Source organism: Pleurodeles waltl, chromosome 7 (genome assembly GCF_031143425.1).
Source record: "Pleurodeles waltl isolate 20211129_DDA chromosome 7, aPleWal1.hap1.20221129, whole genome shotgun sequence".
Taxonomy (NCBI): domain Eukaryota; kingdom Metazoa; phylum Chordata; class Amphibia; order Caudata; family Salamandridae; genus Pleurodeles; species Pleurodeles waltl.
Genome location: NC_090446.1, coordinates 643,403,818 through 643,425,687, shown reverse-complemented (window position 1 = coordinate 643,425,687; position 21,870 = coordinate 643,403,818). Strand labels below are relative to the sequence as shown.

Below are 21,870 nucleotides of genomic sequence, written 5' to 3'. Positions count from 1 at the left end.
GCTCTTGCAATATTAACACTGCTACTGGAGTGATTATTTCAGATCCGCACCCTTCAGCTGTCTTCCTCTCCATGCGCGCCTGCCTTTTTGACAAATGTGTTTAAAAAACAAAAAGCGATGAGGTTCTCTGCAGATGGAAGCTGTGCAGGTGCTCTCACATTAAAGTGTAAAACTGGGCTTGGAATGGTTTCCCTTAACCAGGGCAGTACCCTGGCAGTCTGATCGTTAAAATACGCACATGGAAAACATGAAATTTCATTTAAAAAATCATAAATTTGCCTCTCTTATAGGTTTATCTATGAGGTCTATTCAATTCTATATTTTTGAAGCCACATAGGGAATTAAAACAAAAAGCCAATTAAGATTTAAGAACATATGAAAATGTATGATCCCAGAACCAAGCCACTCCTTCAATCACTCCTTGACCGTGCCTTTGACCCCGTACAGCGCACCGCAGCCTTTTGACTAAGCACATGTAAACAATGAAAAGCATGCTTACAGACAAGAGAAAAGACAGAGCACTTTAACCATTCAGTTAGAAGCTGCTGTATAACCCCTCCACCAAATTAATGTAGACAAACATGCACCCAGCCATATGAACATGTGGATCTGGTACAAGAATAGCCCTGGAACAAAATCAGCACAGGCACATGGACATTCCTGGCATACAGCTCAAGGGAATACTGTACCCACCACAGACATATTTCTGTATCTGGGTCAAAGGCTCAATTCTCACACTTTCATTCTTTCGAGGTTGATAAGTGCCAGTCAGTTGTGTAATATGATCACATATTTGCGACATTTAGAGGCCACAGTTAGAGGCTGGACTTGCCATAAAATAGGTCATGTCTGGTGGCATCAGAAACATGTTAACACAGCTGTGGCACAGGCGAGCAGAGGTAATGGCTCTTATCAAGTCCAATCAGTGCTTAATTTGTAAATAATAAGGTGCCGGTGCTCAAAGCCCTGCTCTTAAACACGCGGCTGCTGCAATTAAATGTGTGAACATGGAATACTGATGCGGCGTAATCCTGACGCCATCTCGGGTCTCTTTCATCCATCTAAAGCCACTCCCTGCCCCTTCAGCTCTCCCCTTGTGACGCCTTTTCGTTTTTCCCTTCCTCCATCTTTTTCGTGTGTTTCTTTTGCTTGCAGCAAATGCTTGAGGCACAAGAATAAGCCCCGGCCCTCAAAAATAAGTGCCGGTGCTCAGCACCGGAAACAACAATCACAAATTAAGCACTGAGTCCAACGCTATCCCATGTCAGTAGCCCTGGCCTATAGTTTGCCATTGGTATATTGAACACTCCACGGCAGCAATACTGGTGCACCCGAGCAATGGGCTTGCATTATTTTAGCAACATGCTTGGAAGGCTGCCACCCCTGAGAAAGACTATTACTGACATCACAATGAAATCTTTAACCAGGGCCTATCATTAAATTGACAATACCCTGACATATCGTGGCACAGTACTGGCAAGGAAGGTCTCAAATAGTACCCAAGTTGTCAAGGGAGTGAGAGTGCTCAATGGGCAAAATGTAATTTTGCACAGAACTCTAAAAACCCTGATCCAAAGCTAATCACAAGAACGGCATATATCTACATTGCATGCACCCCTGATTGCCCTGGATTTCTTGTCAGTTTTCATCGGTAATATATTTTTGACAATCAACAGATTTTCCTTTTTAACAGCTATTTTTATTGCCTAAGCTGTTTTATCGAGTGCAGCCTATGCTGGGAGACAGACATCTAATAGTGCATTTAATGTATTCCAAAAATGCAAATGGGCACATATCATAGATACACCAGGCTGACAAGAAGGCGCTAGAATAACCAGAATGACTCTAGCCATAATTCAAATGTGACAATTTATGCAGTAAGTAAGTTTTTAGTAATGGCATGGGGCATACGTATTTTTTATTTACAATGATTTGAAATTGTTACTAGTCGGGCAAACATGGATTTTACTTCTTTTAAATTTTTCTATGATGTTTATTTATATTTATATCGTACTGTATTGTATTGCTTTGATGGTCTGTTGGCCGAATAAAGCTTATGTGTGAACACAACCAGAATGACTCTACCTGTTACATTGCAACCTACGTAATTGCTTCTGGAATCACGTTTTACCTTAATTGGAGCAAAAGAAAAAAAATCCTTTGTGGCTGATAGGAAGTTTGTTTCTAGAGTGCTCTATGCATGCTGGCAAAGCAAATGCTTGTTTTGCTATGTTATTTGTTATGGTATGTTATGTTACGTTGATGACTTGTACTGCACTTTCTTTCACCTCAGTGCGTCGCCACTAACTTACTGTTCATGCAGTCCAACACCAGAGACATATCCCGTGTCCTATACCTGACACTGTGAGGAAAACAGAAGAGGGCCTCTCACACTTTCACATGGGTAAGAGGCCTAAGTAAGTGTTGCTTTGGTACACAACATATCTCCAATGTACAACTAGTACTAATGGTTCAGGTTCCTATGCTCACGTCTCCTTAGTGTCTCCTTTTTACCAACTACCTATTCATCCTTGGGCAGAAACTACTCAGTTATTCAGTAATGATTACCAAATAATGTGCCCCTGTAGTTTGTGTTAGTTTCAGAAATGGCTACCTTTTTTCAATATATACATTCTCAATGAGAAGGTTTACGGCATACATACATCCTTAAAACGATGTCCTTCCTAAATTAATTTGGACATGCTGAATATAAAAATGTTACTCTTTTAAACCTGGATAAACAAGAACGGCAATATTTTGACTACACTCCCTTATGTTTCCATTAAAAACATTTTTTACCTTTACACTCCAGTGACTTATTGTACTCCATGGGTGCCCTTGGAGTACAGAATGGCTTTGATTTGAGAAATACCCCCTCTCATGTTTGGTGTGCTACGTCACTACTGTTATGCAATTTTCTTTGAGACCTGAACCTTGTCACACATGAGCCATGTAATGTTTGTTACTGGCTAAACATATCAGTGTCCCAGTCACAAATGTATTTCAAATGTTCAGACTACCAAGAACAATTCGAAAATGGATTCTCCTTTCTGTGATTTAGCCCTGCTTATTACCCAAATGCACCATAGGCTATTATTTAAGGTAGTATTACCATGTATACAGTTTTGTAGCTATGAGCTCCATTTGCAACTTGACTCACTCATTAGAGCAGCAGAAGAATTACAGAACTAGGCCCGCATTGTACACAGGAAGTACTATGCCAGTTTGGGCCACTGCACACCTTTCAAAAGGTGCACCGAGCACAGACTCAGACACTGCATCCTATTACCATGCATGCTGTGCACCCCAGGGCATCTGAGAACTCGCACCTGCCCTGGGGGCAAGGAATTCACGGTGCAGAAAGTAGCCTCTTTGTGGCACACTGTCAGTGAGCCTTCTAATGGCCGGTCTGCAGTGCTTAATTTGTAAATAAAAACGTGTTGGTGCCCAAACCCCTCCTCTTAAACACGCCGCTGCTGCAATTAAATGTGTGAACATGGAATACTGAGGCAGCATAATCCTGACGCCATCTCGGGCCTCTTCATCCATATAAAGGCACTCACTGCCCCTTCTGCTCACTCTAGCAGCTTTCTGCTTTCTCCTTTTGTGACGCTTTTACGTTTTTTCTCTTTCTCCGACTTTCCCATATGTGTCTTTTGCTCGCAGCAAATGCTTGAGGCAGAAAAATAAGCCCCGGCCCTCAAAAATAAGTGCCGGTGCCCAGTACTGGAAACAACAAGCACAAATTAAGCACTGCCTGTATGCCTCTGAACCCACGTCCTTAATAGGGTGCGGATGCAGAGATAAAGTCATTCCCCCATATGCATGGGCCACATCCCCTCTGCAAATGAGGGAATGCCCTCTCAAGATAGTGCTGGGGCTACATATGCGTCAATGCTTTCAGTATTATAGAAGGGTCTGCCAAAGTGTCTGTGGCCCCCTAGGCAATACCAGGTTGGACACAAAGGAGGCACTCGTGCCTGGGGCACCTCCACTGCACTATTTGTAATAGGGCACATGGTCGTCGTGTGAGGGACCTAATAACTACAAAATATTTAGGATAAGGGGTACAACCAATCAATCAATCAATCAATCATAGAATTTGTAGAGCGCTCGATGTACCCGCGAGGGTTTCAAGGCGCTGGGGGGGCGGTTGAGCTGAAGTTACTGATCGAAGAGCCAGGTCTTGAGGAGTCTTCTGAAGGTGAGTAGGTCCTGGGTCTTTCGTAGGTTGGTAGGGAGCGTGTTCCAGGTTTTGGCGGCGAGGTATGAGAAGGATCTGCCGCCGGAGGTTTTTCGTTGGATGCGGGGGACGACGGCGAGGGCGAGGTTTGCGGAGCGGAGCTGACAGGTGGGGGTGTAGAAGCTAAGTCTGTTGTTCAGGTAGGTTGGTCCGGTGTTGTGGAGTGCTTTGTGAGCGTGGGTGAGAAGCTTGAAAGTGATCCTCTTGTCCACGGGGAGCCAGTGAAGGTTTCTCAGGTGGTGGGAGATGTGGCTGCTGGGGGTACGTCGAGGATCAGCCGGGCGGAGGCGTTTTGGATGCGTTGGAGGTGTGGTAGGTCTTTTGCTTGGATGCCTGTGTAGAGTGCGTTGCCGTAGTCTAGCCTGCTGCTGACGAGGGCCTGTGTCACCGTTTTTCTTGTTTCTATCGGGATTCACTTGAAGATCCTACGGAGCATGCGGAATGTGTTGTATCACGAAGAGGAGACTGCGTTGACCTGTTCAGACATGGTGAGGGAGGAGTCGAGGACGAAGCCCAGGTGGCGTGCGTGATTGGTTGGTGTCGGTGGGGTTCCTAGAGCGGTAGGCCACCGGGAGTTGTCCTAGGATGAGGACCTCCGTCTTGTCCGAATTGAGTTTCAGATGACTGTTTTTCATCCATTCAGCAATGGATTCCATTCCCTCGTGGAGGTTGGATTTGGCTGTGTGCGGGTCTTTGGTGAGCGAGAGGATGAGCTGGGTGTCGTCGGCGTAGGTGAGAATGTTGAGGTTGTGTTGTTGGGCTACTTGTGCGAGGGGGGCCATGTAGATGTTGAACTGCATCGGGCTGAGGGATGAGCCTTGGGGGACGCCGCAGATGATGTTGGTGGCTTTGGAGCGGAAAGCGGGGAGGCGGACTCCCTGGGTTCTGCCGGAGAGGAATGAGATGATCCAGTTGAGGGCTTTGCCTTGGATTCCGATTTCGTGGAGGCGAGTTTTCAGGGTGCGGTGGCAGATAGGTCCAAGAGGATGAGGGCTGTTATTTCGCCGTTGTCCATTTGACGTCTGATGTCGTCTGTGGCGGCGAGAAGGGCGGTCTCAGTGCTGTGGTTTCGTCTGAAGCCGGATTGGGAGGGAGCCAGGATGTTGTTGTCTTCGAGGTGGCTGGTTAGTTGTGTGTTGACTATTTTTTCAATCACCTTCGCTGGGAAGGGGAGTAGGGAGATCAGTCGGAATTTCTTGAGGTCGTTGGGGTCTGCTTTGGGCTTCTTGAGGAGGGTGCGGATTTCGGCGTGCTTCCAACTTTCCGGGAAAGTCGCTGTTTCGAAGGAGATGTTGATCACCTTCCGTAGTAGGGGGGCGATGGTCGAGTCGGCCTTGTTGTATACGTGGTGGGGGCAGGGGGCTGATGGAGATCCTGAGTGGATGGAGTTCATGATCTTGCGTGTCTCTGTGTTGTTGACGCTGGCCCAGGAGGTCAGGTGGTTTGCACAGGTGGAGCTTTCGGGGTGGGGTCTGGCGTGGGAGTGGCGTTGAAGCTGTTGTGGATGTCGGTGATCTTTCGGAGGAAGAACCAACGCTGTACTCATTCTTGCTTGGTTAGGCTTTGTGAGCCTCTTAAACCAGAATGATACCTTATAAATCTACGAAGTAGAGTAACTCACACTTTTCATCCACAGGGACAGAGCGCTCTTGTCTCAACCAGTAAACAATTGCATTCTTGAAGATTGCCATTGCCACATGTTATTTTCATCTTTTTGAAAAATGCCCTCACACTTTGGGTATTTTCCACAAGATTTGGGGGTCATTATTGTTTTTTTCCAGTCCCTCACCCACAAGTTTTTCCTGGCAGTGACAAACAGGAAAAATATGAATTTCACACTCGCTCTAAATAGGGCAGATGGTATAATGTTTGACTCCTTCATCCGGTGGCATCTACCGCGTCAGGACGCTGGAAGAGCATGTCATGGATGCAATCAACCGGATGGCTGCAGTGCTTGAAGTGGAGAAATAGTCGTGTATAAATGAGCAGGGTACCTGCTTATTTCTGAGAAGTGCCGGTACTTTCTAATTAAAAGTATTATGTTTTTCTTGAGAAGTGCAGGTACTCTCCCTCTCAAAATATAAAAATGCCGGTACTCCGTACCGGACAGTACCAGCCCATTTAAAGCACTGGCTCATCTGTAAAGGAGGAGGAGGGGCGGAGTGAGGATTGAGTGTGCAGGGTACTTTGTTATGTTTGCGGTGCACTACCATGCCTGCCAAACGTTTATTTATGACCTTTGTAAGAAGCTACCAATGAGATCCCATCTATACCGCAGCCGGCACACATCAGCAGAAGAATTGTGTGGTTTCTGGAAGGTTCTAACACAGGACAGAGGCAGAGAGAGGGCAGAAGCCCTTTCACACCAAAGAACCTACGCGCCTGATGAGGGGCCCAATGATTCCCATATTTTACACATTATCATAGACCTTAGGCTGAAGTGGGCCCCCCCTTAATGACGGCCACTGAGGACTGTGTTACGCCCCTTCCAGGGACTTCCTGCATCGAGGTACCACGAATTCTGATCCATTAGAGCTGTACCCCCAAGGCCTGGGAAGGACTCGCTCATAGTAATCTATTCATTCAAACTAAATCTGCAGAGCTTTCTAATAATACATATGTTTTAATAGTTACTTCTACCCAGGGCAACTCGAATTATGAAAAGTTGCAGCCACATCTTTTTTTTGCCTAAATATGGATTTGCCGCCTTGCCACATAATCCATCATCTGCTGCATAGTCTGCAGATTGAAAAAAAATGCTTTTTGCTCAAACGGATCAAACGTTAGGCCCTTTGGAAAGGTTAACCGATCATCTATTGTATTTGAATGTTAAAGTGGTATTGATGAGGTGAAATCATTTCCCAGACCGTATTACCATAAATAAATATAACAAAATAATGCAGTAATGGTAACAAAATATGCGCGCTAATTTGCCACGTAATTTGACCTTCCTTGCTGTATAATTTAGTCAGGCGAGCAATCCTTAGTGACCGGTGACGGGCTCGCGAACTCCAGCTACATCGCGATACCTGGGCTCGCTCCGAGCTCACACCGCATTTTCCCGCGGCAAGGATGCCCGCTGTGAGTGCCGCTCCATCAGTCACGAAGTTAGGAGAGGAGACAAGCATCTGTTCGCCGCAGGCACGGCGATAAATTGTCTGTTCTTCAAAATGCTGAATAATTAAGCTGCAGTTGTAAAAAATGATGGTTTCCGCAGCAATTTGTAACGGGTTATTAATGCCAAACGCGCCGACAGCCCAGATCTGGGGACATTATTTGCTTTGTGTAATTCCTCGGGAGAGGAGTCTTAGTCCCGGTGAGCTGTTGCGTCAGTCAAAGTTGCTCAAACGAGAGAAGATATGGCCAAGCGCCTGGAGCCGAGGACCTTGGCGCACGGAGTAACAACCGCGAATCCGGCCTCGCCCGAGCATCCCGTCATTCTGGGCCAATCACTCAATCTGTGTAATATGGTTTGGATCTGTTGAATAGTGGTCCGATGCCCCTGGGTCATATAAAAGAACTCTAAATGACCTTCCCATGTAAACGCCCTACTCAGGTTTCAGCCTTTCTCACGCGCTTCTTAGGTGCCTATGACTAGTGATGCGCAAATGTATTGGCACTCGAATTGAAATCACTCGTCGTTCAACGAAATCCAAATGTATCAGATTTTATTAAAAGGCCAACTTTAATTTGTAATTTCACATTGAAATTAAAGAACAAGGGGCCTAATTCAAAGCTGGGGGGATGGATACTCCTTTGCCTTATTATAAGTGCCTTTGAATATAATGCACTTGTGAAACAGCGGACGGGGTATCAGTCACCTTTGTGATGGAGTTTCCCTTCTGCCAAACTCTAAATCAGACCCAAAATGTTCAGTGGGGATCCAGAACACAATTTTGGGTGCTAAATAGTTGTGTGGCTAGAGCCAGCTTTAGCTGGGCTAGATCCCAGGGATGAAGAAAATGTGGTGCTTTCTCTTCCCATGGTGTGGAAAATCATTCAATAGTGATCCCTTTCGAGTTCACAGGTCAGTCATTGGCCAGTTATATCACAGCAATGCTTGGCCTCTGAACAAAAACATTGCCACTCCTCCCCCATCTGGTCTGAATCACCCTCAGCTCAGTTGTTTCCCCACTGATGCAAAGTTGGTGAGGGGCAGAGCGAGCAGGGGCAGTTTGTATGTGGGTCAGTGGAAGAGAGGAAGATAGGTAGAAGGGTATTTAGGGAATGTTAAACATTGGTGCCTGTGGTATGTAAAAACAAGCACTGGCAAAGCCAATAGGTCTCGCCTATGTGTTTTAGGCATGTTGTTCCCAGTGTAGCTGCTGTTCAGCATGGCTAGAAGTTAGTGGCATAGAGGAGAGCGGTGTGGAGTGTCACAGAGTGGAATGTCAAAGAGTGGCGTAGAGTGGAGTGGCATAGAGCGTGGTGTATTGGAGTGGCATAGTCTTGAGTCGCGTAGAGTGACATGCACTGGAGTGGCATAAAGTAGATAGTAGTGTGCATTCGCATAGAGTGTTGCAGAGTACAGTGGTACAGAGAACAGTGACATTGAGTGCAGTGGCATTGAATTAAGTGGCGTACAATGCAGCACCGTATATCACAGTGATGTAGATTGGAGTGGTGCATAGTAGAGTGCAGTGGTGCAGAGTGGGGCGGCGTAGAGTGGAGCAGCGCAGAGTGGAGTGGCACAGATTAGAGCGGTGCAGAGTGGAGTGGTGCAGAGTAGAGCGGCAGAGAGTGGTACAGTGTGGAATGACATAGAGTTGAGCAAAGCAGAGGCCAGTGACGCAGAGTAGAGTCGAGTGGCATAGAGTGCAGTGGCATAAAGTGCAAAGTAGAGTCAAGTGACAGAGAGTGCAGTGGCATAGAGTGTGCAAAGTAGAGTAGCATAGAGTGGTGCAGAGTACAGGATAGTGCCACAGAGTGCAGTGGAATAATTTGCAGTGGTGTGGAGTGGAGCAATGAAGAGTAGAGTGGCATAGAGTTCAGTGGCAGAGAGTGCAGTGTTGCAGAGTAGAGTTTCAAAGTGAAGGGGAGTAGTGTTGAGTAGAGAGGCATAGAGAGCAGTGGCTTAGAGTACAGTGATACTGGGTACAGTGCAGTTATGTAGAATGGCACAGAGTGTAATGGTGTAGAGTAAAGTGGTATAGAGTGCAGTGGCTTAGAATGCAGTGGTGGAGAGTAGATTAAAGTGGCGTACAGTGAATTGGGATAGAGTGCAGGGGCATAGAGTTAAGTATTACAGAGTAAAGTGCATGGCGTATAGTGTATTGGCATAGAGTGCAGTGGCATAACATGCAGTGTTGCAGAGTGGTGTAGAGTACAGTGGCATACAGGGTAGTTGTGCAAAGTAGATTGGTCTGGCCTAGACTGGAGTGGTGTGGAGTGCAGTGGCGAAGAGTGCAGTGGTGCAGAGTAGAGTGGCAACGGGTGCATTGGTATAGAGTAGAGTGGTACAAGGTAGAGTATTGAGGTGTAGTGTGAAGTGGTGTAAAGTGCAGTGACATAGAGCACAGTGGTGCAGAATGCAGTGGCATGGAGTGGTGTAAAGTGGAGTGGTGCATAGTAGAGTGCAGTAGTGTGGTGCAGAGTAGAGTGGAGTACTCATGGTGTGGTAGCACACTGCTATTACAGAGAATGCCTTTACATTTGAAATGACCATTACATTTGCACAGATGCAGTTTTACTAATAAAACTATACAGTGCACAGGTGAAAATGTATGGAAAGTGGGCCACTTAATTTAATGTTTCATTTTGATCATATTAAAGTACTTGTTTCTAATACACTTCAGAAACAAACAAAAAAAATGTGCTTCATTTGTGCGTTCATATTTCTTATATATTCTGGAATACTTACACAGCTCATTTTAATGTTGTGTGCTAGAAAAAAAAATTGCTCCTACCCCCAGTATCCAGCAAGATTGTCACATAAATCCTCTCACTGTAAAGTTAGAGAAAGAAAAGTAAAGTAGCTCCCTTGGAAGACAGCACCTGACATTTGACCTCAGTCTTTGAAGATTTAAAGGCTTGTGAACAGAAAGCAAGTTTGTGGAAGAATACAGAAAACACGGTTCAGGCAATGGGAGGGATAAAATAAACCTGGAGTGCCTAAAGCAAATAAAGCCATCACATGGAAAGCCAGAAAGTGTGCGATACCAACCACAAAGCAAATGGTAATCAACAAGCCAAATGCATTCCTAGGTCAACTTTCAGAAAGCCTCCAAGATGGCTTTAGTAAACCAGACAGCCACACTGTCTGGTAGGCTGGCATCTAACAAGCACAGAAAAAGCTGAGAGGTCTTACCTTTGGGATGTATAGGCTTTGTTAATGGTTTTTAGCCATACTGTACAGCATCCCCAAAGATGTGCAACATGGCTAAAAAAACAAAGTAAAAAAAAATAGGCACTATGATGCGCCGGGTGCATCATTTTGTGTACAATCTCACCAGGTGTGTATGTCTACAAATTAATGTGAGTGATTCTTTTATTTACTGAGTTGGATTGGCAATATGCTTTAACCATGTTGTACACCAGCTTCGGTGCTGGACAGCATGGCTAAAGGTTAGTGGTGTAAAGGAGAGTGGAATGGAGTAGAATGATGTAAAGTGTAGTGTCATGGAGTAGAGTGGACTGTTATGGAATTCTGTAGAGAATCATAGAGTGGTGTAGCATAGAGTTAAGTGGCATGGAGTGGAGTGGTATACCATGTTGTGGAATATCACTGCGGGAGTAGAGTGTCATAGAGTGGAAGGATGTACAGAGTCGTAGAGTTGAGTGGCATAGAGTGGAGTGGCATACAGTTCAAGGAGTAGAATGGCATAGAATGTTGTGGAGTGGAGTGACATGGAGTGGCATTGAGGGAGTTACGTAGAGCATCGTAAAATGGAATAGTGTGGTAGAGTGGCACAGAGTGGAGTAGAGTGTTGTAGAGTGGAGTGGCATAGAGTGGAGTAGAATGTCAGAGCGGAGCAGAGATCAAAGGAGTAGAGAGTCACAGAGTGGATTATTGTGTAGTGGAGTGTTATAGAGTTGAGTATTGTAGAGTGGAGTAGAGTGGCCTAAGGTGGAGTAACTTAAAGTACAGTGGTGCAGAGTAGATTGATATTGAGGGCAATGGCTTAGAATGCATTGATTTTGACTAGAGTGGTGTAGAGTGCATCGGCGTAGAGTGCAGTGCCATGGAGGGCAGTAACATAGATTGCAATGGCACAGAGTGGGGCGGTGCAGAGTAGAGTGAAGTGGCACAGCATAGATTGCAGTGGAGAAGAGGGGTTTGGCACACAGTACGGTGATGTAGAGTGTGTTGAAGTAGAGTGCAGTGGCATAGAGGTGATCATTTCAGAGTAGAGTAAAGTGGCATATAGTGGAGTGGTGCAGGGCAGAGTACAAAAGTGCAGAGTAGAGTGGTATACAGCAGAGTGGCATAGAGTGCAGGTATCGAGTGGACTGATGCATACAGTGCATTGGTGTAGAGTGCAATTGTGTAGTGCAGAGTAGAGTGCAGTGGCATAGAGTGCAGGGGTGCAGAGAAGAGTGGCATAGAGATCAAGGGGGGAGAGTGCAGTCTTGTAGAGTAAAGTGTCATAGAGTGTAGTAGTTTAGAATAGAGTGCATTAGCATAGAGTGATGTGGCATAGAGTGGTGCAGAGTAGCGTGGTGTAGAGTGCAGTGGTGTACAGTGGTGAAGAGTAGAATCAAGAGGCATAGAGTGCAGTGACAGAGCAAAATGGCACAGAGGGGTGTAGCATGCAGTGACATAGAGTGTTGCAGTGTACAGTCCAGTGACATGGAGTACAGTAGTGAAGAATACTTGGCAAAGAGTGCAATGGCATAGAGTGCATTGGTTTTGAGACAAGTGGTGTAGTGTGCACTAACATAGAGTGCAGTGGTTTCGAGTAGAGTGGCATAAAGTGCAGTGGCATAGAGTGGAGTGGTGTAGAGTGGCACAGCGTAGAGTTGAGGACGCAGGGGGGGTAGAGTGGCATAGAGTAGTGGTGTGGAGTGCATGGGCATAGAGTGGAGTGGTATAGAGTAGAGTGCATTGACCTTACCAAGAGTGCAGTGGTGCATAATAGAGGTGGGTATAGCGCATTGGCAAACAGTAGATTGGTACAGAGTAGAGTGGTGTAGAGTGAAGCGGCATAGTTTGCAGTGGTGCACAGTAGATTAGAGTGTTGTAGAGTTTAGTGGCACTGAGCTCATTGGCGTAGAGTGGGGTAGAGTAGAGTGGTGCATACGAGAGTGCAGTGGCTCAGGGTGCAGTGGCGCAGAGTAATATGGCACAGAGTAGAGTGGCACAAAGTAGAGTGGAGTATAGTTCAGTAGCAGAGAGTGCAGTGTTGCAGAATAGAGTTTTGTAGAGTACAGTGGTGTGTAGTAGAGTGTGTAGAATGCATTGGTGTAGAGGGCAGTGGTTTAGAGTACAGTGGTGCAGAATAAAGTGGCACAGAGAGCAGTTGCATAGAGTACAGTGGTGCAGGGTAGAATATAGTGGCATAGAGTTCAGTGACACAATGGTGTAGAGTGCAGGGCTTAGAGTGCAGTGGTATAGTGTAGAGTGTTGTAGCATATAGTAGCATACAGTGCAGTGGTGCAGAGTAGATAGTTATAGAGAGCAGTGGCATAGAATGTATTGGTTTTGAGTTAAGTGTTTTAGAGTGCATTGCTGTACAGTGCAGTGGCATAGAGTGCAGTGGTACAGAATAGAGTGGCATCGAGCAGAGTGGTGTGGAGTGGCTCATGGTAGATTGCAGTGGTGTAGAGTGGATTGAGTGGCTTGGCACATAGTGGAATACAGTGGTGTAGAGTGCAGTGGTGCAGAGTAGATTGCTTCAGAGTAGAGTGAAGTGGTGTAGAGTGCACTGGCATTGCGTAGAGTTTTATAGAGTGCAGTGGTTTGCATAGAGTGAAGCGATGCAGAGTAGAGTGGTGTAAAGGGTAGTAGTATACAGTGCATTGGCATAGAGTACAGTAGAGTGACATAGAGTAGAGCACAGTAGCATACAGTGCAGTCATGCAGAGTGGCATAGAGTTAAGTGGCGGAGAATGCATTGTTGCATAGTAGAAGTGCCATTGAGTGTAGTGGTGCAGGATAGAGTTCAGTGGCATAGAGTGGAGTGATGTAGAGTAGTGTGGCATGGAGGGGCATAGAGAAGATTGATGCAGTGACATAGAGTACATTGGCATAGAGAGCAGTAGCATAGAATACTGTGGTGCAGAGTAAAATAGAGTGGTGTAAAGTACAGTGACATAGAGTATAATGGTGTAGAGTGCAGTGGCATAGACTGTTGCAGAGTTGAGTATAGTGGCATACAGTGGAGTGGCGCAGAGTAGACTGGTATTGAGTGTATTGGTTTTGAGTAAAGAGGTGTAAAGTGCTTTGGCATAGAGTGCTCTGGCGTAAACCAGGGTGGTGCAGAGTAGAGTAGAGTGAAGTGGTGAAGCATAGACAGCAGTGGTGTAGAGTGCAGTGGCAGAGAGTGGTGTAATGCAGAGTTGAGTGGCACTAAGTGGAATGGAGCTGAGTGCAGTGGGATAGAGTAGATTGTTTCAGAGAGGAGTGAAGTGGCGCAGAGTGGAGTGGTGCAAGGTACAGTGGAGTGGGGCCGGGTAGAGTGCAGTGGTAAAAGGTAGATGCGGTGGCATTGACTGCAGTGGCGTAGAGTGTGTAGAGTAGATTAGAGTGTCACAAAGTGGATTGGCATATAATGAACTGCTGTGAGGCGGAGAGGTACAGAGTAGAGATCATTGGCATAGAGTGCAGTGTCATAAAGTGCAGTGGTGCAGAGTAGAGTAGAGTGGCATAGAGTGAAGTTGCTAGAGTGGAGTGGCGTAGAGTAGAGTGCAGAGGGAAAGTGGAGAATGCATGATGTGATAGCGCACTGCCATTACAGCCATCACGTCTTCATTTGAAATGACCATAACATTTGCACGGACATACAATTTTCCAGATACACGTATACCGCGACAAACAATAATGTGTGAAAATATCATCACCTAGTGTATTGATTTGTTTTTGATGGCATTAAAATAACACTGTGCTTCACAGATTTCCTCCAGTACACAGTAGCCAGCACGATTGTCACAAAAATCTTTTCACTTTGAAGTCAGACAGAAAAGTAAACACCAAGCTAGCTTAAACCCAAAACTTGATATTTGAGCTCTGTCTTTGAATGCTCAGCAATTGCGACTAGATAGAAACAAGATTTAAAGGCCTGTTTACAGAAAAAAACACTGCTGGAAGGGTATAGTTAATATGGTATGAGTCATAGAAGGGACAGACTAAAGCTGCACAGCCTAAAACAAATAAAGCTAACAAACAGTAAGCAAGAAAACGTAATTGCAAAGCCAATGGTAAGCAATGGGTGGAATGCATTCCCAGGGAGGCCTCCGAATGTCCCCAAGATGTTGTTAGCAAACCAGACTGCAGTGCTGTCTGGTAGGCTTCAACCTGAAAATAATTAGCACAAATATGTTTTTTTAAGTGGTTGGGGGTAAGCAATAGAGAGGGTCGGATTGTGGGGAAGAAACACAGAGTGGAGGGGGTGATGAGGAGAGCAATGGGTGAGTGAGAAGAAGGGAGCAGGTGGGGAAAGCAACACAGTGGGTGGGCCTGGATTGGAGAAGCAACAGGTGAAAGAGAAGAAATGGACAGTTGAGGGAATCAAACAGAGGGCAGGGGTGGAGAGGAGAGGCCAAGGGCAAGAAAGCAACGTGGAGCAGGCATGAGAGAATCATACATGCAAGAAAGCACAGGAGGGGTACAAGAAGGTGAGTGCAACAGGAAATAGGTAGACCAGAAGAGAATTAGGAAGACAGCAGGAAAAACACGCAATCCATTGGTATGCTTAACCCAGTAGTAGTAAAAGAAATCCTTACAAAGTAAGCAGTGGAATGACACAAGTAATGTATTTATGCTCCAAGGGAGGGACAAACGCAAGAAGAGGAAGGAAAGCAGTCACAAATGAACAAATGAAAGCTAGCAAATGAAAGTGACATGAAAGCCACCCAATGGTGAGCAATGGCCGGGTTCCAAGCTACCTGTAATTTGACAATAGGTCTTTTCGCCAACAGAAGCTTGTGCCATCTGTTAGGCCAGACCAATTATTATTATTTTTTTTTAATCAAAGCCGTTAAAACAAGGTGCGAGGCAGACTGAGGCATGCATCACCTTAATGTGGGTTGTTTTAACTGCCTGGGCCCAGCTCAGCACTGGCAAAGGGCAGCATTGGTTGTGGCTGTGCTAGATTTATTATAAAAGCACAGGTTAAGCCAGCTTTTTAATTATTTTAATGCATTTCTTTAACAAGAATGCAGGCCTCCCACAATTCTGAGGCCTCGACAAAGAGCCCCAGCTTCCCTTCCCTTGTGAAGCTATCAGTAATTTACCAGGGAGAAATGACTTGCTGCAAATCCCACAGTACTTAGAAGGAGGCCCCCCGTTGGATAGATTAGAGAAACCAGACCAACCGAAAGAGCATTTTGTCTTTTCATTCCTGCAGGAGTATTCTTTATATATTTAGTTTTTTTTATACAGCAACATAATTCACCTATGGCCGTAACAAGGCTACATCAAGTGAACGTTTTCTTTCTAGGAATTATCAGTGCCCTGCAAGGTAGCTGAAGTCCAGTTGAATGAGCAATGCAGGCACACTTTCGAGGATTTTTCAGTCACTACCCTTGTAGCATGTTTTTAGTAAACCCCAATCTATAAATTAACTTTTCAGAGGTTTTCTGAAGCTGTAGGTGTCTGCTTTCTAGGTGGGATTCAAGGCATTTCAGAGCCCCGGGGTGCCCAGAGTCCCGCCCCCAACTTTATGACATCTGAAGATTTGTTGATAAATCAATTGTAAATTGTCTGCAGGTTCGAGGATAGGATAGTGTGAGGCCAATGCTTGCTAGCAGCCCGGGGCTATGTTACAAAATGCCTCATGGGTGGTTCAGAGGTTTCAATTAGGTCCTTCACTGCAGTAGGAGTCGTGACGTGTATTAAGAGTTTTTTTCATTTGACCATGTTTCCAAAGATTAAGGCAACGTTTTAAAAAACGCCACAGCATGGATGTCCCTTTCGCAGCACAGTGCCTTGAAAGAGTCATACTACAGCTGCTTACCGATGTTGTCAGCTGTGTTCTTGCCTCTCATTTCCCACATGCCAGGAGTCCCAAGGCAGGACTTCCAGCAGCAGTGAAAGAAGATGACAGACTGCCAAGAGGAAGCTTGTGTGTTTCCTCGCTTCTGAAACAAAATTCCCTGCTATCTGAGGGCTGGTTCCTGCTGGATGAGACAACCGGCTGTAGGGAATGAGTTGGATAAAATGAAACTAAGCATTGAGGTGGGGAACTTTTCATTTTTGCAAAGTGTGAAATGCTCCGGCTATACCCCACCGGTGAGGTGTTTCACTTTACCCACAAAGGGTTGGGATGCAAATATTTGCATCAAAAATAACATACAGGTTCCCAGTTGCGTGAAGGAGTGTGACGAACCAATAGGCTCATAGGCCAACAGAAGGAAGAAAATAATAATCTGAGCCACTATATCAAGATTTATGTTCCTTTGCCATTCAAGCAAAGATTTTTTTCTTGCAACCAATGATGTACATGTCGCAGTCAGGTTCGGACTGGCGTATAAGGTAATAAAGCAATGTCTGATTGTCTTGTCTCACAGTGTGTGGGACGGTTTTTAGGGTCGAGCCTGCGAGTGCATGTGTTAGCGAATGCCTCTTGCTTGCGGGACTCTGTTGTCTACAGGAAAGGGCTTGGAACCCACCCGCTACTTTAACATTTGTTGGCTTTTGTGGTACTATTCTCTGGACCCTCCTAATTCGTCACTGCAGGCCTAGCATAATTTCCATTCCTCTCTGTGGAGCAGGGATCAAGCACTGATTGATTCAGCTTATCCAGTGCCTATCCGCTATTCCCGACATGCTTGAGGTACTATTTTGTTATTTTTAACTTCTAGTGCCTTGCAAACAGAAGGTGTGTGACTGGCAAAAACATGCCCAGCAGGACAAACAAAATTGCAAAGTTTTATTTTCTTTAGCTAACTTTCTTTTTATTTTGACAAATCGTCTTTTCTCACTTTGCAATCATGTTTTCTTTTGTTTTTGCTCGTAGGCGCTGTTCTCAAAAGATGACGAGCAGCTTGTTCTAAATAATCCAAAGCAACATTGTTTCTTTCTTATGTATAATTTCTGAAACAATGCTTTAACACAGAATCGGACAGTACACCCCAATCCACCCCACTATAATCTATGCCAATCCACCCCACCACACCCCACACCAATCCAACCCATTCAATCTAATCCACCCCACCCCACTCCAATCCAAACCACTCACCCCAATCCAATACACTCCAACCCACTCCGCTCCAATCCAATCCAATCTAATCCTCCCAACCCACCCCAATCTAAACTGCCCCACTCCAAATCAAAGCAATCTGCCCCACTCCAACTGAAAACAATCTGCCCCACTTCAAACTTTCACACTCCAATCATATCCACTCCAATCCAAAACAATCTACCCCACTCCAATCCAAAACAAGCTGCAGCACTCTGAACAATCTACCAAACTCCAAAAAAAAAAAAACAATCTGCCCCACTCCAATCTGCGCCAATCCAAAACAATATGTTCTACTCCAAGCCAAAACAGTATGCCCCACTTCAATCCAAAACCATCTGCCCAACTCCAATCTGCCCCACTCCAGTCCTAAACAATTTGCCCTACCCCAGTCCTAAACAATCTGCCTCACTCCAATCCAATACAATCTGCCCCACTTCAACCTTTCGCACTTCAGTCTTCCCCACTCCAATCCAAAACAATCTGCCACAATCATCCAAAATCAGCTGCAGCACTCCAAAACAATCTGCTGCACTCCAATCAAAAACAATCTGCCCCACTCCAATCTCCCCACTCTACTCTAAACCAATATGCCCCATTCCAAACAAAACAATATGACCCCAGTCCAATCCAAAACAATCTGCCTCACTCCAATCAAAAACAATTTGCCCGACTCCAATCTGCCAACCCACTGAACTCCACCCCAATCCACCCCATTCCACTCCATTTTAATCCACCCTACTCTACCCAAATCCAATCCTCCCCATCCAATCCAAGTTCAGTCCACCTCACTCCATTTCAATCCATCCAGCCTTCCTCACTCCAACCCATCCCATACCAATCCAGTACACCTCATGTCAATGCAACCCTACTAACTCCAATTCACCCACCCCAATTTAATCCACCCCATACCATCCTAGTTCACTCCACCCCACTCCAATCCATCCACCCCACCCCACTCCAGTCCACCCCACCTCAATATAATCCACCCCATTCCAGTCCACTGCAAACAACCTTCACCCCTGCCCGCTCCAACTCACTGTACCCTAATCCAATCCACCGCACCTGACTCCAATCCAATCCAATTTGCCCCAATCCAGCCATCACACTCCAGTTCAATACACCCACTCCATTTCGAATCACCCAACTCCACTCTACCATGCTATACTCCAATCCACCCCACTGTACCATAAATCACTCCACTCCACTCCACCCCATCCCAGTTCAGTCCACCCCTCTCCAATCCAATCCATCCACTACAGCCCACACCAATCCATCCCACTACAGTCCAATCCACCCCACCCCAGTCCTATCATTCTAATCCAATCCACCCACCCTAATCCACTCTAATGCCCTCCATTCCAATTCACCCCACTCTAATCCACCTCACCCCATTTCAACCCACCCCACTTTAATCTAATCCAATCCAATCTGACCCAACCCAATCCACCCCACTCCAACCCACTCCACCCCACTCCACTTCACCCAACTCTACCCCACTCCAGTCCACCCATTCCAATCCAGTCCACCCTACTATTTGAATCCACTCCAAACCATTCCACCCTATTCGATCCCACTCTACAGCACTGTCTGTCACTAAACCACTGAACTCTCTTTCCCGCTACGAAACTCTACTCCCCCACTTCACTCTTCAACAGTCCAACAAATCCACTTAATGACACTCTTCTCCCCAAGTCCACTCTATGACACTCCACACCACTAACTTTTATCTATGCTGAAGAGCAGCCACACTGGTTTACAACATGGGTAAAACACTTTGCCAAAGCCAATCGCTCTTGTGTAGGTGAGAGCTATTGGCTTTGCCAATGCTTGTTTAACAGTTTGTGGGCCTGTTTTCTTGCGAGGCATGCCTGTTTTTACAGTTTATTTCCCTGATATTACCACAAGTGTTGCCTCCAGCAAACTCCATACCTTGCAAAATACCCATACAGCGTGTCTTTACAAGCTTAAAAGTGGCTTGATTGTCAAATGTGGGCCACTTTTTTAATCTAGCCAGATTGTTAATCAGACCACCTTTAATCTGGTGCACAGGCCTGTTTTTACTTCCAGTCCGACTCTGGTCTCAGCATTCAGTGATTTTAGTTTAGACTCCAGATTCTTATTGAATATGAACTGGGATGTCATCTACATAGATTTGGAGAACCTCATATTGTCAAGTATGGATGCCAAAAGAAGCATACATTGTCAGTGAGTATTTCATGTTTGAGGCATAATAGTCACAATTGTCAAGGTCGAGCCAGTTTGTAATTGTTGGCTCCATGTCCTCTGCCCGATTTTGGAGGGGTTATTTTATTTCTTGTGGTTTTGCTCAACCTTTCAGAACAATCGCTGTCATTGTGTCACACAAAGGTAGAAAACAATTATCTGTCTCATCGATTATATGATCAATTAGCTATTAAGTCAAATTATCAGCGGAAATGGCTACATTCAAAATCGTACCTTTATCGTGGAAGGGAAAGGAACACAACTGTAAAAAAATGCAGATCTTAAAATTTGGAAAAAGGGTACAACAGACTTATCTGAAGTCATGGAAGACAAGAACTCTCTGATCTCTGCAGGGGTTGAGGAAACCAGCTACACCAGTTCTTTATTGTCAGCAGTCTAGAGTTTAGGTGGATGGTAATGAAGAAGACGGAAAACTGGTTTAGAAGGAAAAAATATCAATTTACTTTCGGCCGTAAAAATGGTGAAAATTAACTCTCAGACCACTGTCTACTACTTTTGTATTTACAAGTTATATAGCCACCTGGAACTGAAATGATTATTTATAATCATCGAATTATAAAAAGAGTGATGAATGGAATGCTTGAATCAATCTCAGCCACTGGTAATTACTCAGGTCCTCATAAGGGCAAAACCGGTCTCAGATTGCTTGTTGGTTCGTGGCGGATACGGCCTGGCGGTTTGGGGTGGACTGTTCCCATTGGAGCAAAGTCAAGACTGATTTGCAGATGGCTATTTCCAAACCGTGGTGGTATGGTGTGCAAAGCAATGATGAACTGGGATGCGCCCGAGTAATTACCAGTAGCTAAGAAAAATTCAAGAACCTATTGATCACTTATTTGGATACTTGAAATATGTTAATACAGCAACATAATGGAATATCACATCCCTGTAGTGAAGTAACATTTACAAAGCCACTCAAATCAAGATTTTCATGATTTTGCATCACTTTTTAGATGTAGAGTAAATCAATACAGCGCATTGCACTGCCTTGCATTACCTTGTGTCGAATAGACACTACATGGGTGGAGCATGAACATTCCCATGCATCCAACTGAGTATGCTGAGGCAAACAAGCATCCTCATTTACAAGGTTTTGGCACAGTGCAGTAATGCAAGGATTCTTGCTGCACAGCACTACATCAACAGAAACGTGCAGGAATTCATTGTATCTATGAGCGATGGTGCAGTCCAGTCCTTTCCCCTGCGCTTGTGCACAATGGGCTGCCATGCGCCAATGCAGACGCCCTTGTACAATGGTGCAAGGGTGTCTGCATTGCAGGGATGATTATGTTTGTGCAAGAAGGGACACCTTCCTGCACAAAAACAATCACAAAGGCGTTTTCCTCTTTCTATAGAAATAGTAAAAACAAGGAAAAATAAAGATATTTCTCCTCGTTGTGGCACCGTTAAGCCTTCCCTGGGGAGGTGTAGGCTTTTGACACATTCCCAGGTTCACAAAATCTTGTAAATATGGAAATGTGTCAGATACCATGGGTGTTACATGGGATCACCCATTGCAAAGCCCATGGCACGCTTCCCTATCGCAGGGTGAGGCAGTGCAGCAACTTGTGCTATGTTGACTCGGTCCATATCTACAACGCCATGAAAAGTCATACAAGGTGGCTTTAGGTGACCTTGTACATATGGCCTGGAGTGTGCGTTGCCGGACTGTCACTATAAGTGACGTTACAGCAGCATACAGAGGCTTGTATATAAGCCCCTCAAATTTTACTCAAGGCAGTAAACTTGGATTTGCACTAAAGTAGTGCCCATTTCCGAGAGAGGCATAACAAGGAGAAAAATATGTGTATTTCTCCTCATTAATTCATCTTTCCATTCTGCTGTCCACATAGAAAGAGGACTTTGCCCTAAGGATTGTTTTTGTGGAGGAAGGTATCCCCTTCTGCACAATAACAATCCTGCTCAAAAAGCAGGAGCCCTTGCACCATGGAAGAAAGGTGTCTGCAGTGGCGGTGAGACACCTGAAGTGTGCCAGCACTATGAGGAGATAGGGCACATTTCTGCTCGCTCCCTTTCAAGCAA

At 45.3% G+C, this 21,870-nt stretch overlaps 1 long non-coding RNA gene across 2 annotated transcripts in view; it reads left to right on the top strand.

Annotated features, from left to right (window-relative positions):
* LOC138304507 (uncharacterized) overlaps positions 1 to 21,870 on the top strand; it is a 182,543-nt gene that overhangs the window by 98,413 nt on the left and 62,260 nt on the right. The window contains exon 3 of one of the 2 annotated variants that reach the window (XR_011205582.1): positions 2,294 to 2,404. The exons of the other annotated variant lie outside the window; for it this stretch is intronic. This is a non-coding gene — a long non-coding RNA (uncharacterized lncRNA). The remainder of the gene's footprint in view (positions 1 to 2,293; positions 2,405 to 21,870) is intronic. 2 annotated transcript variants of the gene reach the window in all.